General features: G+C 43.5%; 1 protein-coding gene across 2 annotated transcripts in view; it reads right to left on the bottom strand.

Annotated features, from left to right (window-relative positions):
• FNDC3A (fibronectin type III domain containing 3A) overlaps positions 1-16,450 on the bottom strand; it is a 1,256,364-nt gene that overhangs the window by 663,257 nt on the left and 576,657 nt on the right. The gene's annotated exons all lie outside the window — the stretch shown is intronic.

The raw sequence follows: 16,450 nt of genomic DNA, 5'->3' as shown, positions 1-16,450 counted from the left end.
GTTCTGTCATTATCTTTAATCATACTTTAAGGGAATTACTTTGTATCTTTTGCATCTACAGATGGCCTTTAATCTGTCTGTCTAAAAGGTGGATGGATGTGAGCAGATGTAAGGTAGCAGTTTATAGGTACTACATACAGGGGCGGCTCTAGGCTCATGGCGGCCCTGGGCAGGGAGCGTAGGTAGAGGCCCCGGCCGGGGCCCCGCACCGTTTCTTAAGAGCCTCAGGGGCCGCGGCCCCGCACCATTTCTTAAGAGCCTCAGCCGGGGCCCCCGCACCATTTCTTAAGAGCCTCAGTGGCCCCGGCCGGGGCCCACACCATTTCTTAAGAGCCTCAGGGGCCCCAGCCGGGGCCCGCACACCATTTATAAATGCCTCAGGCCTGGCGTGGCGGCCCCTGGGGTTTGGCGGCCCTGTGCAGGTGCACAGTTTGCACATGCCTAAGGCCGCCCCTGCTACATAACAAAGACTTGCAACTGCAAATTCTAACCACCAGAAAATAATTAAAAAGAAAATCATAATAAATGTCAGTTCTAAAGAAAAAGGGCTAAACTCTTTGAATGCTTACTAAAACAAAACTCAATTTAGTTTGTAAATCACTACCTTGAAATCAATAACCTGCTCCACCCTACCAGTCCGACTTTAGACCCAGCTTTAGTACAGAGACAGAGTTATTGGAGGGTGCCGAACATATCAGCGGCACCCTGGATGTTGGAGCGAAGACAGTGGTGATTTTGTTAGATCTGTCAGCGGGCTTTAATATGGTCCAAAACTCCAGACTTCTAGCACGTCACCCAACCATCAGGACAGGTGGACATGTCTTGGACTGGCTAGCTTCTTTTTTGGATGAAAGGAGTTATGGGCCCCTCCTTTATTTTCAAGATACCGTGAGTTGACAGTGGGGTGCCGAAGGGCTCAGCTCTGAGCCCCACACTATGTAATGTGTACCTTACCCCACTAGCCCAACTGGTGGAAGTCTTAGGGGCAAAAGTGATCGCATACGCTAATGACACTCAGCTGCTGTTCTCCTGTGGGAGGGGAGAAGATATTGCAGGAGAACCAATTAAAACCTGCCTAACAGCTGGGTTCCACTGAATGACCACCCATCAACTAAAATGTAACACAGACAAAACTGAAATACTATTCTTCGGTCATAATCTGCTGGAAACATGGCATACCCTTAGGCCTGAAGACCATCCCCTCCACCCAGGCCCTCAAGGGGGGACAGTTAAGAATCTGGGTGTCAAATTCGACAACTGTCTATCCTTCTGACCCCAAATTAAGCGGTGGAAGGCACATGTTTTGTGCTACTGCACATACTAAAAAAGATTTTGCATTTCATTTTATTCTCTGCAGGAATTCGGTCATCCAGGCACTTATAACCTTGAGGTTGGACGATGGACATGCCCTATATTTGGGACTTCCCGCTTGCCTGATCAACAGACTTCAGGTGGTCCAGAACACGGCAACCTGTATTCTTCTTAGCCTACCTCCGAAAACACATGCATCTCGCACCTACCCGCCCTCCACTGGTTCTTAATAAAGAAGAGGATCCTGTTTAAGACACTATCTCTGGTCCACAAGGCCCTTCATCATAAGATGCAGGCTAACTCAAGACAAGAATCGGCTTTTACGTCCCCTCTAGAAATCTGAGATCAGCTAACAGCCTTCAGGCTAGGATTCTTAAGATTCCCCGCACTAGAGCTGGGGGTGTACCTTTTCCTATCTAGGACCATCTGCATGAAATAAGCTCCCCCTTGAGTTACGCTCAGCGAATGCTATTTTGTTGTAAAAAAAAAAAGCTGAAAATCTGGCTTTTTAAACAATAATAGACGGTCCGATTGCACTCTGTAAGGTTACCGATAAGCACAGCGCCGGGGCACTCCTTGGAGTAGCCGTGCGCTATACAAGTCACATTTCATTCATTCGATTTAATTCCAACTTGTGGCCATGCGCCAAAATATCTCTCACCCACCTGACAGTTGTTATTGTGTTCCACATGAAAGTCTTGTGGGAAATGAGCCAAATGCTCACACGCTGGCCCTTGAATCCTCCTGGGCTGGTTTTCAGAGAACCCATGAGTCCGGTATTTACCATTTCGGGGGGACTGTAGCAACTTGAAACACTCTAAGGATTACTTATTTTGGCAGATACATAGACAAATCATGATGGGTCAATGCTGAAATTGTAGTGGTGTAAACCTCTGCAATTCCATAAATCTCCCCCTCAGTCCTCGATAGGCAGGTGGGCAACACTTCCATTTAGCACCAATCACCTCTGCTCTGATGGAATTAAGGTTCTATGGCCTTCTTGCCTAACACATATTTGTCACTGAAAAACATGTCTGGCACTGTGGCCTCTACCTTCAGTCAGAAACTCATACCCTTCAGCCATGTCTGGCAGGAATGACATTACCAAGGCTCATATTCGAAACATGAGTATACTAAGTCCAAGCAGAAACAAATATGCATTGCAGACTGTGCAGCAAATCAGAGGAGTCACTGACACATGACATTTCTACCTTGAAAAATTCAATTCCACCAAGGAAGTTCTGGTTATGACCAATGTTACATATTTTACACATCTGATCACGCAGGATTTCCATCATCTGCTGTCTAAAAGGCAAATCGAGCCAGCTCTCAAGCTGCCTTATACAGTACATGAGAGCAGTGACAGACTAGCACAAACTTGTGGGCTATACCAACGTTGAACCTTCAAAGAAGAAGCAGGAATTATGAGATATCTCGAAATTTGGTCATGTCTATATACCCCTGGAAAGAGGTGACAGACAAGCAAAGATCATGGGTCATACTGTCATTGACCTCTCAAAGAAGGAACTGGAATAAGAGAAGGCTTGTATACAGAACATGCCTTTAACATCCCGCAATGGAGGGTGCTTTGTATGGGCTCATAGGGAAGATGCACAATAACGGGAACAGTGCACTATCCCGTGAATGCTGCTTTTGGGCCTGGGTATGTATGGTCCAGGAAATATTTGAGATGAAATAGCGGGAGGATGCGAACACTTAAAATAGGTTGAAGGAGTTGGGCGTGTGAGAGGTAGGGCATGTACCCCAGGGTGACGAAAAATAGCTTAGTGCGATAAAAGGTTTAGTGCAATATCTACCGAAAGTTCTCTTTTTGGTAACCCTGAATGTAACAAGCATTTGCAATGCATAAGGTCTCGCATTAGGAAAGTTTGAGCTATTGGTATTGTAAATGACACATTTTTTATTTATGTGTTGGTTTTGAAAATAGCAAAAATAATAGCTTTGTCATTTATAATGCCAATAGTTATAACTTGTGACACCTATAGCATTTGTAATGCAATATGTGTTGTATTCACGTGACTTAGATGTATTGATATTACAAATAACAATGGCTTTTAATTTTTTTAATAATTATTACTTAAATAAAAGTTATTGTAATTTATAATGGCAATAGCTTAAACTTTTGTAAATAACTTTTGTGAAGAATATGTTCAGTGTATTTTATTGTGACGAAAATCCAAGAACAGAAGTGAAATACTAACCTCTTTTTGTGACATTTGTAATAAAGCTTGAAACATTGAGAGAACATATTTGACCCAGTTGTTGTTGAATGGTTGCACAGATTGATGCTGTGGTGACGCTGAGTGATGTTGTGGTGGCGACTAGTGATGCTGTGGCATTCAATGATCCTGTGGTAGCGCATAGTGATGTTGTTGTGCCCCTTAGTGATGCTGTAGTGGTGCTGAGTGATGCTGTGGTGATGCGATAGATAGAGTGAGTGGGATAGATAGATAGAGTGAGGGCGATAGATAGATTGAGTGAGGGCCATAGATAGATAGAGGGAGGGCGATAGATAGATAGAGGGAGGGCGATAGATAGAGTGAGGGCGATAGAGAGATAGAGTGAGCGAGATAGATAGATTGAGGGCGATAGATAGCTAGACAGATAGATAGAGTGATGGCGATCAGTATATAGATAGATAGATAGAATGAGGGCGATAGATAGATAGAGTGAGGGCAATAGGTAGATAGAGTGAGGGCGATAGATAGATAGATAGCGATTAGATAGAGTGAGGGCGATAGATAGATAGATAGATAGAGTGAGGGCGATAGCAAGATAGAGTGAGGGCGATAGATAGAGTGAGGCCGATAGATAGATAGATAGATAGATAGATAGATAGATAGATAGATAGATAGATAGAGTGAGGGCGATTAGATAGATATAGTGAGGGCGATATATAGATGGATAGAGTGAGGGCGATAGATAGAGTGAGGGCGATAGATAGATAGAGTGAGGGCCACAGATAGATAGAGTGAGGGCGATTAGATAAGAGTGAGGGCGATAGACAGATAGAGTGAGGGCGATTAGATAGATAGAGTGAGGGCGATAGAGTGAGGGCAATAGATAGAGTGAGGGCGCTAGATAGATAGATAGATAGATAGAGTGAGGGTGATAGATAGATAGAGTGAGGCCAATAGGTAGATAGAGTGAGGGCGATAGATAGAGTGAGGCCGATAGATAGATAGATACATTGATAGATAGAGTGAGGGCGATAGATAGAGTGAAGGCGATAGATAGATAGAGTGAGGGTAATAGCAAGATAGAGTGAGGGCGATAGATAGAGTGAGGCCGATAGATAGATAGATAGATAGATAGATAGATAGATAGATAGATAGAGTGAGGGCGATTAGATAGATAGAGTGAGGGGGATATATAGATAGATAGAGTGAGGGCGATAGATAGATAGAGTGAGGGCGATAGATAGAGTTAGGGCGATAGATAGAGTGAGGGCGATAGATAGATAGAGTGAGGCCAATAGGTAGATAGAGTGAGGGCGATAGAGTGAGGGCGATAGATAGAGTGAGGGAGATAGATAGAGTGAGGGAGATAGATGGAGTGAGGGAGATAGATGGAGTGAGGGAGATAGATGGAGTGAGGGCGATAGATGGAGTGAGGGCGATAGATGGAGTGAGGGCGATAGATAGAGTGAGGGCGATAGATAGATAGAGTGAGGCCGATAGATAGATAGATAGATAGATAGAGTGAGGGCGATAGATAGAGTGAGGGCAAAAGATAGATAGATTGATAGATAGAGTAAGGCCAATAGATAGATAGATAGATATATTGATAGATAGAGTAAGGGCAATAGATATATAGATAGAGTAAGGGCAATAGATAGATAGATAGAGTGAGGGCGATAGATAGAGTGAAGGCGATAGATAGATAGAGTGAGGGCAATAGCAAGATAGAGTGAGGGCGATAGATAGATAGATAGAGTGAGGCCGATAGATAGATAGATACATTGATAGAGTATAGCTATGCAATGTTTTGTTTTGCTATTCTATGCTTTGTTTTGTTATGCTATGCTATGTTGTATTTTGTTAAGCTATGCTATGTTTTGTTGTGTTTTGCTATGTTTTGTTATGCTATGTGTTGTTGTGTTTTGTTATGCTATGCTATGTTTTGTTATGTTATGCTATGTTTTGTTATGCTATGCAATGTTTTGTTTTGCTATTCTATGCTTTGTTTTGTTATGCTATGCTAGTTTGCTATCCTATGCTTTGTTTTGTTATGCTATGCAATGCTTTGTTGTGTTTTGTTAAGCTATGCTATGTTTTGTTATGTTATGCTATGTTTTGTTATGCTATGCAATGTTTTGTTATGCTTTGTTATGCTATGCTATGTTTTGCTATCCTATGCTTTGGTTTGTTATGCTATGCTATGTTTTGTTGTGTTTGTAATGCTATGCTACGCTTTGTTATGCTACGCTATGTTATGTTGTGTTTTGCTATGCTATGTTTTGTTATGCTATGCTATGTTTTGTTATGCTATGCTATGCTTTGTTATGCTATGCTTTGTTATGCTATGCTTTGTTATGCTATGCTTTGTTATGTTTTGCTATGCTATGCTTTGTTATGCTATGCTATGTTTTGTTATGCTATGCTTTGTGTTTTATTATGCTAGGCTTTGTTTTGCTATGCTATGTTTTGTTATGCTATGCTTTGTTGTGTTTGATATGCTATGTTTTGCTATGCTATTATATGTTTTGTTTTGCTGTGCTATGGTTTGTTGTATTTTGTTAAGCTATGCTATGTTTTGTTGTGCTAAGTTTTGTTCTGCTATGTGTTGTTGTGTTTTGTTATGCTATGTTTTGTCATGTTATGCAATGTTTTGTTATGCTATCCTATGCTTTGTTTTGTTATGCTGTTTAGTTTTGTTATGCTATGCTATTTTTGTTATGCTATGCTTTGTTGTGTTTTATTATGCTATGCTTTGTTTTGCTATGTTTTGTTATGCTATGCTCTGTTGTATTTTGTTATGCTGTGCTATGTTTTGTTGTGTTTTGTTATGCTATGCCAAGCGTTTTGTTATGCTATGCTCTGTTGTATTTTGTTATGCTGTGCTATGTTTTGTTGTGTTTTGTTATGGTATGCTAGGTTTTGCTATGCTTTGCAATGCGATGTTTTGTTATGTATGCTATGTTTTGTTGTGTGTTGTTATGCTATGTTTTGCTTTGTTGTATTTTGCTGTTTTGTTATGCTATGCTTTGTTTTAAGTTATGTTATGTTTTGTTCTGCTATGTGTTGTTGTGTTTTGTTATGCTATGTTTTGTTATGCTATGTTTTGCTATCCTATGCTTTGTTTTATTACGTTATGCTATGTTTAGTTTTGCTATCCTATGCTTTGTTTAGTTATGCTATGCTTTGTTGTGTTTTGCTATGATTTGTTATGCTATGCTATGTTTTGTTATGCTATGTTTTGTTATGCTATGCTATGTTATACTATGTTTTGTTATGCTATGCTTTGTTATGCTATGCTATGCTTTGTTATACTATGTTTTGTTATGCTAAGCTTTGTTTTGTTATGCTATGCTATGTTGTGTTTTGTTATGCTATGCTATTTTTTGTTGTGTTTTCTTATGCTATGCTATGTTTTGCTATGCTTTGCAATGCTGTGTTTTGTTATGTATGCTATGTTTTGGTGTGTTTAGTTATGCTATGCTATATTTTGTTGTGTTTTGCTATGTTTTGTTATGCTATGTTTTGTTATGCTATGCTTTGTTTTATGTTATGTTATGCTATGTTTTGTTATGTTATGCTGTTTTGTTATGTTATGCTGTTTTGTTCTGCTGTTTTGTTGTGTTATGTTATGCTATGCTATGTTTTGTTTTACTATGCTATGTTTTAGTTCAAATCTGTTTTTATTTTAACACAGCGTTAAGCCCACAACCTCATGCCGAGGCCGGCCGCGTATGTGATAGCTCTTGTGTTTCTGCGCCAACTTGGACGGGAGAGGAGCACAGCGCCTTGCCAACAACCCTCCAGGGAGGGCCGGCCGCGTGGCTTAGGAGTGAGTTTCGCAGAGGCTTGTCGCAGGCGAGTGTATATCCGCTTTGCAAGGAGGGTATATGGCGGGCAACTAATCCAACTGTCGCAAACAGCCCAACAGGGCGCAACTGTCTCATAGAGAGACGAAGGCCAGAGTGGCAAGTAGGAAGAAAGGAAGTAGGAGAGGCAAGGGAGCCTGAGAGTAGGCAGAGAGAGGGAGGTGGATACGCGCGGCGTGCCGGGGAGTAGGGTATAGGGGGGCGTGTGTAGTAGCAGCAGCATCTGTAATGTGTATGGTAGTCAAGGGCATAGCCTGGCAGGGTCCGCAGGGACGATTGCGTCCTCAAAGAGGTGCAGAGCGCGGAGTCTAGGGGGCATATGTCGCGCATAGTCTATAGAGCAGAGGTGCCGCACTAAGGGCTCCCAAACCGCTTTGTAGCGTGTGTCTCGCGCCTGCAACCTTGCCCTGAGTAGTTCCATTGCCAGGACCTGCCAAAGGCCCACAAACCAGGAAGCTATGGGCGGCGCCTCCGTTCGCTTCCAGTATAAGGCGATGAGTTGTTTAGCTGTGCCCAGCATTTGGAGCGTAAGGATCCAGTCGCTGCGGGTGAGTGCCTTAAGTGCGGTAGGCTGAATGCAGAGTAGGATCGTGCTCACTTCCTCAGGCAGGGGGAAACCCAGCATCCCTTTGATATGGCTAAGCACCTCCTTCCAAAAAAATAGTCCGGGTCGGACACGTCCACCATATATGCACAAAGTCACCAGTCGCAGAGCCACATCTCCAGCACATCGGCGAGGCATTGGGGAACATCTTGCTAAGGCGCAGCGGGGTGTAGTACCATTGAGTGAGCAGTTTGTAGGCGTTTTCCCTCTGCGGGACACTGCGGTATATCTTGGGTATATCTCGCCATAGTCTGTTCCATTGGGAGAGGTCAATGTCAGTGTCTGACGCTAATTGTCATTGTCTCTGATATGGGTGTGCAGGCGTCGATGCAGGGTGCTGCAGTATGTTGTATATTTGAGAGATTAGCCTCTTCAGCCCCCCAAGGGAACGTGCCAACTTCTCGAAGGGCGTGTAGGCCCTAGTGGCCGCTTGGTACATGTCTTCACCCGTAGTCCAGTGGCGTAACTGAGCATGCTGTAAGCCAGCCGTCAGCGGCACCCTAAATTCCTCCCTGCAATCCTTCCAAGTTTTGGGCGAGCCCCCGAGGAAAAGGTCCCCAATAACTCTGCAGTCCCCTTGCGTCCATTTTTCAAACGCCCGAGTCCGGTAAGTCGGGGGGGAATTGTGGGTTTCCTGCTATCGGGGTGTGCGGCGATGGGAACGTAGTGAGACCCCTAGACACCGCTACACTATCCCAAATATCCAAGACCGTTTTTGTGGGGACTGCTATGTATGCACTTCTGGAGCGTGCCGTCCGCGGGAGCCAGGGTAGGTCCCATATGGTGCGTCCTGTGACCGCTCGATCCATATAGAGCCAATGCTTGTCGCTTTCGCGTGCGCCCCACTCCACCACGAAGTGGAGGTGTGCTGCCCAGTAGTAGTGCACCAAGTTGGGGCATGCCAGGCCGCCTCTATCCCTTGGTTCCATAAGAATCTTCTGTGAGAACCGGGGGCGCTTCCCGCTCCAGATGAAGGACGTGATCTCGTGCTGAAGGCTCCGAATGCAGTGGAGCGGGATAGGGGTGGGTAGACATTGGAATACGTATAGAATTCTAGAGAGGATCGACATTTTAACCGCGTTAAGGCGCCCCAGCCATGAGATCAACAGAGGCTTCCACTTCCGAAAGTCCTCCAGCACCGCTTTGCGACACTCCGTCCAGTTTACCGAGGACCAGGAGTCTAAATGGGGGGTCAGGGCAAGGCCCAAGTACTTGATGTGGCTCTCCGCCCATTGGTAGGGCACAGCCTTCTTCAGGGATGGGATTTCCATCGTAGGTATGGTGAGGTTGAGCGCCCAAGATTTAGTATGATTTATTTTGAGACCTGACGCCTGCTCATATAGACAGAGCACCTCGTGGACCGCTGGTAGGGATTCACGAGGGTGCGTAAGAGTGAGGATCAGGTCGTCAGCGAATAGCGCCACCTTATTGTCTCTCCACCCATGGGCTATTCCATGTATTCTAGGATGGCGCCTAATCATTGCCGCAAGCGGTTCCACTGCAAGGGCGAACAAGAGCGGCGAAAGTGGGCACCCCTGCCTCATGCCTCTATGTATCGTTAGCGGCGGTGTTAGTTGACCATTTACCCTGATTCTTGCTTGTGGCCCTAGGTATGGGGCCATGATACTCGCTATCATTTTTGGGCCTAGACCGAGCTTCTGGAGTACCTCTTTCAGGAAGGCCCAGTCTACCCGATCAAAGGCCTTCTCCGCATCAAGCGAGAGAAGACAAGCCGGGATGTCCCAATGCTGCACTTTGCCTACTAGATGTGCCAGTCTGCGTACATTATCAGCCCCCTGTTGGTCCCGGATGAACCCCACCTGGTCCGGGTTCACCAACCCTGGCATGTATGGGCCGAGTCGTTTAGCCAGTATCTTGGTATAGATCTTTAGGTCGGTGTTCAGGAGGGCAATAGGACGGTAGGAGGCACATAGCGCAGGATTCTTCCCTGGCATTGGTATCAATGCAATCTCCGCCATTCCCATATCGGGGGACGGACCAGATGCGTCCGAAAAAGAGTGGAACAGCCTCAGTAGATAGGGACGAAGTTGAGTCTGAAAAATTCGGTAAAAGGCCAGCGGCAAGCCATCTGGCCCCGGAGTTTTCCCCGTGGGGAGATCTTTAATAGCCGCAGAGACCTCATCTTCCAGTATGGGCTCTTCCCGTTCTGTCGCGCATACCGGCGGTAATGGAGTCCCCTCGTAGTCAGCGAGGACGGCCGCTCGTGCTTCCACTGATGTAGGTTCCCCCGCGTACAGGGAGGTATAGTAGGCTACAAAGGCGTCCTGTTTGGCTCTTTCAGTGACGGCACTAGAGCCATCTTGACGTTGTATATTAGCGATATGGGCTCTAGCTGCTCTCGCCAGCAGGCGCCCCACCTTATCCCCTCCCTCATAGTATTTTTGCTTTAGTGCTAGTAGAGAGTGTTCCGCCTTGTTGGTGCGCAGGAGTCGAAGTTGTCCCCTAAGGTTAGCTAGCGTCCTCCTGGACGCCAGGGAAGGTCGGTCCCTGTCTTGCGCCTCCGCCTGTTTGATCTCACCCGCTAGGTCACTATGCTAGGTTTTGTTTTGCTATTCTTTGTTATGTTATGCTATGGTTTGTTTTGTTATGCTATTCTATGTTTTGCTATGTTTTGTTATGCTATGCTTTGTTATGCTATGCTATGTTTTGCTATGCTATGCTTTGTTATGCTATGCTATGTTTTGTTATGCTATGCTATATGTTGTGTTTTATTATGCTATGCTTTGTTTTGCTATGCTATGTTTTGTTATGCTATGCTTTGTTGTGTTTGATATGCTATGTTTTGCTATGCTATTATATGTTTTGTTTTGCTGTGCTATGTTTTGTTGTATTTTGTTAAGCTATGCTATGTTTTGTTGTGTTTTGCTATGTTTTGTTATGCTAGGTGTTGTTGTGTTTTGTTATGCTATGTTTTGTCATGTTATGCTTTGCTGTGTTTTGATATGCTATGCTTTGTTATGCTATTTTTTGTTATGCTATGCTTTGTTGTGTTTTATTATGCTATGCTTTGTTTTGCTATGCTTTGTTATGCTATGCTTTGTTATGCTATGCTTTGTTATGCTATGCCAAGCGTTGTTTTGTTAGGCTATGCTGTATTTTGTTAAGCTATGCTATGTTTTGTTTTGTTATGGTATGCTAGGTTTTGCTATGCTTTGCAATGCGATGTTTTGTTATGTATGCTATGTTTTGTTGTGTGTTGTTATGCTATGCTATGTTTTGTTGTGTTTTGCTGTTTTGGTATGCTATGCTTTGTTTTAAGTTATGTTATGCTATGTTTTGTTCTGCTATGTGTTGTGTTTTGTTATGCTATGCTATGTTTTGTTATGTTATGCTATGTTTTGTTATGCTATGCTTAGTTTTGCTATCCTATGCTTTGTTTTGTTATGCTATGCTTTGTTGTGTTTTGCTATGCTTTGTTGTGTTTTGCTATGCTATGCTATGTTTTGTTATGCTATGTTTTGTTATGCTAATCTATGCTATGTTATACTATGTTTTGTTATGCTAAGCTTTGTTTTGTTATGCTATGCTATGTTGTGTTTTGTTATGCTATGCTATGTTTTGTTGTGTTTTCTTATGCTATGCTATGTTTTGCTATGCTTTGCAATGCTGTGTTTTGTTATGTATGCTATGTTTTGTTGTGTTTAGTTATGCTATGCTATATTTTGTTGTGTTTTGCTATTTTTTTATGCTATGTTTTGTTATGCTATGCTTTGTTTTATGTTATGTTATGCTATGTTTTGTTATGCTGTTTTGTTCTGCTGTTTTGTTGCGTTATGTTATGCTATGCTATGTTTTGTTTTACTATGCTATGTTTTGTTATTCTTTGTTATGTTATGCTATGGTTTGTTTTGTTATGCTATTCTATGTTTTGCTGTGTTTTGCTATGTTTTGTTATGCTATGTTTTGTTATGCTATGCTTTGTTTTATGTTATGTTATGCTATGTTTTGTTCTGCTATGTTTTGTTGTGTTATGTTATGCTATGCTATGTTTTGTTGTTTTACTATTATATGTTTTGTTTTGCTATGCTTTGTTATCTTATGCTTTGTTATCAGGGCTCGACAAATCCAAAAAATGGTACTAGTCCTGCAGGTCTAGTACCATGGAAAATCCCCTCGACCTGACTCCAACCCACTTGACCTCCGTCTCTGAAAACGGAGCAAAAGTGACAAGATAACAAGATTTAAAGGCATGTTTATTGCTCATTTCCTTTGTGAGCAATAAAAATGCCTTTAAATCGTGTTATCTTGTCACTTTTGCTCTGTTTTTAAAGACAGAAGACAAAAGTTAGTTTGATTTCCTACTCGCCAGAAAGGGCGAGTAGGACCTAAAAATAGCTCGTCCTCATCCATTCTCCCTCGCAAATGCGAGCGGACGAGTGGATTTGTCGAGCCCTGGTTATGCTATGTTTTGTTATGCTGTGCTATGTTTTGTTGTTTTGTTATGCTATGCTGTGTTTTGCTATGCTATGTTTTGTTTTGTTATGCTATGTTTTGTTTTGCTATCCTATGCTTCGTTTTGTTATGCTGTGCTTTTGCTATCCTATGCTTTTGTTTGTTATGCTATGCTATGCTGTGTTTCGTTATGCTATGCTATGTTTTGTTATGCTATGCTGGTGAGGGTATGTGAGGGTGTGTGTGTGAGGGTGAGTGAGGGTGAGGGTTTTTTAGGGTGATGGTGTGTGAGGGTGAGAGGGTGAGGGGGTGAGAGGGTGAGGGGGTGTGAGGTTGAGGGGGTGTGAGGTTGAGGGGGTGAGAGTGAGTGAGGGTGTGTGAGGGTGAGAGGGGGTGAAGGGGTGTGAGGGTGAGGGGGTGTGAGTGAGGGGATTTGAGGGTGAGGGGGTGTGAGGGTGAGTGAGGGTGAGGGTGTGAGGGTGAGTGAAAGTGTGTGAGGGTGTGTGACGGTGTGTGAGGGTATGCAAGGGGTGTGAGGGTGAGGGGGTGTGAGGGTGAGGGGGTGTGAGGGTGAGGGTGGTTGAGGGGTAGTGAGGGTGAGGGGAGTGAGGGTGAGGGGTGTGAGGGTGAGGGTGTGAGGGTGAGGCAGTGTGAGGGTGAGGGGGTGTGAGGGTGAGGGGGTGTGAGGGTGAGAGGGTGAGTGATGGTGAGGGGGTGTGAAGGTGAGGGGGTGTCAGGGTGAGAGGGTGTGTGAGGGTGGGTGAGGGTGTGTGAGGGTGTGTGAGAGTGAGGGGGTGTGAGGGTGAGGAGGTGTATGAGGGGTCGGGGGTGTGAGGGGATGAGGGCGAGTGAGGGCGTGAGGGTGAGTGAGGGTGAGTGTCTCCAATGAATGTCGCTGCTTCGCCTTCTTTGAAAATGTTCAGTGCTGCAAATAGAGCATGCCGCCCTAATTATCACAGCATGAGGCCCCAAAGTGATAATTATCACAGCATGCAGAGAGGCGCCCCACGGCTGCTGGAGCACTCAACTGCACATTAATTATAGTTGAGTGCTCCAGCAGCCTGGGGCGCCTGTTGACATGCTGTGATAAGTGGGGTCTCATGCTGTGATAATGGTTACTTGCGGCGCACAAGCTGTTCCACTGTGTAGCGCATTCGCAGACCTGAATCGGCTCGTGCCCATACTACAATCGGCTCGTGCACAGGTCTGTCTCCCTTGGAGGCAAACATGGTGACTATAAGTCTCGATGGCGGCAGCGCTTCGCGCTGCAACGCCAGCGAGAACTAATAAAGGGACTAGAGCAATCATCACTGGTGGCTTAAGAATTACATTACTGAGGTAACTTCCTAGCTTATGCAGGGTAATCCCTGAAGGTGGCCCCCTCCGGCATTTAATCTTAAAGGCAGCAGCCAATAAGAGGGAAAGGTTTTTTAAGAGATCAAATAATTTGTTTATATGAAATGTAGAAATACATTTCTATATTTATTTTGTTTACAAGCTGATCTGTCGTTTTACATTTTTGATATCTGTGAGGTCCAGAGGTGTGGGAGGGTGGATGCATATATTTTTACTGTCATGATTTTAATTAATCAAACAGTCAATAAATTCTCTGTTCTGTCCAAAAACATTTTCATCCCATGCTAAAAGACCAATTTGCCCACTACCAGAATCTTTCCTTGCTTCGTCTAGCTTGTCATCTACTGGGAAGGGTAACAATGCAATCTTATATTCTGTGTAATATATGCAGAGCAACACTGTTGCAGTGGCTGCCCTCATGGTAAAGGGTACCTTCAACATATCTTACATTTTTACTTATTCAGAGCACAGACAGGAATTACACAAAGTTCAGGGATCAACAGCTTGCACCCACAGTCACTACCAAGTCTGGTTTGGGCATGGCCTGCATGCTTTTGAAAACTGAGTCCAGGACCAGGTTTAATTTTGTTTATCTTGCCAGAGTACTCCTCCAAATGTTGTTCAACAGAGGTGTTGCAAGTGATAGTCTCCTGGTTCCTGCGGTACTGCAAAACACCTGTGTGGGTTTGCAATCTTGCATTTTACAGTTAGACTTACCTTGGATGAAATTGACCAAGACAGCAACTTAACAGACTCTTATAGGACGTCGAAGATGTCTGGGGACATAGGAACGTCCTTATTGAGAAGGACTCATTCCACAGTCCAGGACTCCCCACTCAAGGCAGTTCCCCCTAGTGGCACTCCTCATAATCTACATAATCCAAAATTAACTGGACTTCTTGTAGTCTTCTGGAAGGGGTTGTTAAGGTATCCCATTCAAGGGTATATCAGCCAGAGTAAGATAGATCTGTTTTAGTGACTTGATACATTCCTCAGACACACTTAGATTCTCAAGGAACATTCAAACTCCCCTAAAAATGAATGACTCTTCCCTATGTACCGTTTCTCCTTCTCCTTGAATTTAGTTGCTTTCTTTTCCCAGAGGTGCTATTTTTCCATTCTCAATTTCTCCCTTTACTTTGGAGGTTTTGTCTGTCATGGGCATGTCAACCTCTTCAATTGTTTGTTAAATCATTTTTGAGTCTTCAACCTGAGAGTCATTGCTGAGAAGACACTAGGACAGACGGCGAGTGGCATGATATCAATTATGTTGTCAACAATGACTTTGATTTAGGAGTTAGCTAGAAAAGTGCTGCAGGCTTAGAAGGTGGAACTCTTAATGTCATTAGTCAACTTCAGGTTCTTTGTCCCTATCAAGTTGTGCCGCATTCAGTATCAGATGTGCCTCATAGGAGGTCATGATGAACACACAGAGTGGGCCATTAGCTGTGGTATGGCAATGGAGAGAGTATAAGAATACTTTCTAGACCTTGAAGAGAATTCTGGGAAGTCTTCAGGCAAACTGGAAGGAAACTCAGTACTATATCCAGCTCTCTTGTCTGAACAGTATATCTACTGTGATGGGGCTTGGTCTCTGGAATGTAGACAATGGAATGAATCGTTATCAATGTCTTTTAAAACAAATAAATAACGATCCTAGATTTCAAATTGTTCTTGAAGACAAGCAAAGGCATATCCTGTGACGACAAAGCAGAAGCAACAAACACACTTGAGGTGGGGGACATCATCAGATGCTTCTCCTCTGGCTACAGTGTCTACAACATCCGCTCCCTATACAGGAAACTCTTCAATCCCAGCCATCCACCTAGAGCCAAGAGAACATGGAGCTTTGATGTAGTACATCAAACAAATGGATTTCTTTGAAGGCTCCCACAGACAAACACATGTGGTAAGAAGCTAAACAGGAGAAGCATCAGAGGGGGCGAGCACTGTTGGGCATTGAAGAAAAGGCCAGATGCGCCTAACTACCTCTTGAAAAGAGTCTCTTCAAGAAGAGCTTGATAAAAAAAAACATTTAACTAGTTACATTTTTTATGTGAGGATTCACAAGTTGGTATGGAGGAATATTCATTTAGCACTTGAATCTGCAAAAGATACAATGCCTAAAATTCTAAATAACTTTGGAAGGGGAAGATATAGCATGTAAATCTTAGTAAATGTTTGGTAATGTCGCGCCTGGTTTTTCACAGGCCAGTTTGATTTGTGCATATAATGAGATAGTTGTAAAGATATATGTATCCAATGTATGTTTCGGGCACTGCCCGCCCTTGTACCATCGAAAATCAATAACATTTGTTGTAAAAAAAAAAAAGAGGCTTTAGTAATGTGCCTTCAGGGTCTAGATCTTCCAAATTTGATAATGAAATTATGGAATCAGTGGAATCAAGTTTACAGGTAAGCAATCAGTGGCATTCCAGGATTTGTGAACAAACATTTTCTTATCAACACTGTTGCATAGCTTAAAGAAACATGTGAAGAAGTCTTTGACTGTCTAAACATTTCTCTCTTTGATCAATATCGAGATGCATACTTTAAATAAAAGTGATATCCAAGGACTGAAATGGTTCAAATTGAAAAAAGGTGCATGTTCTAGTTTGTTGTGGAGACCAATTCATTCTATGAAATTTTAGATTGCTAATCTGCTTTTGTGGACTGTATAAGACCCAACAAAACAATCT

This window comes from Lissotriton helveticus, chromosome 8, assembly GCF_964261635.1.
Source record: "Lissotriton helveticus chromosome 8, aLisHel1.1, whole genome shotgun sequence".
Lineage (NCBI taxonomy): Eukaryota > Metazoa > Chordata > Amphibia > Caudata > Salamandridae > Lissotriton > Lissotriton helveticus.
Note: the sequence above shows the minus strand (reverse complement) of the source record. Positions and strands in the feature narration are given on the sequence as shown.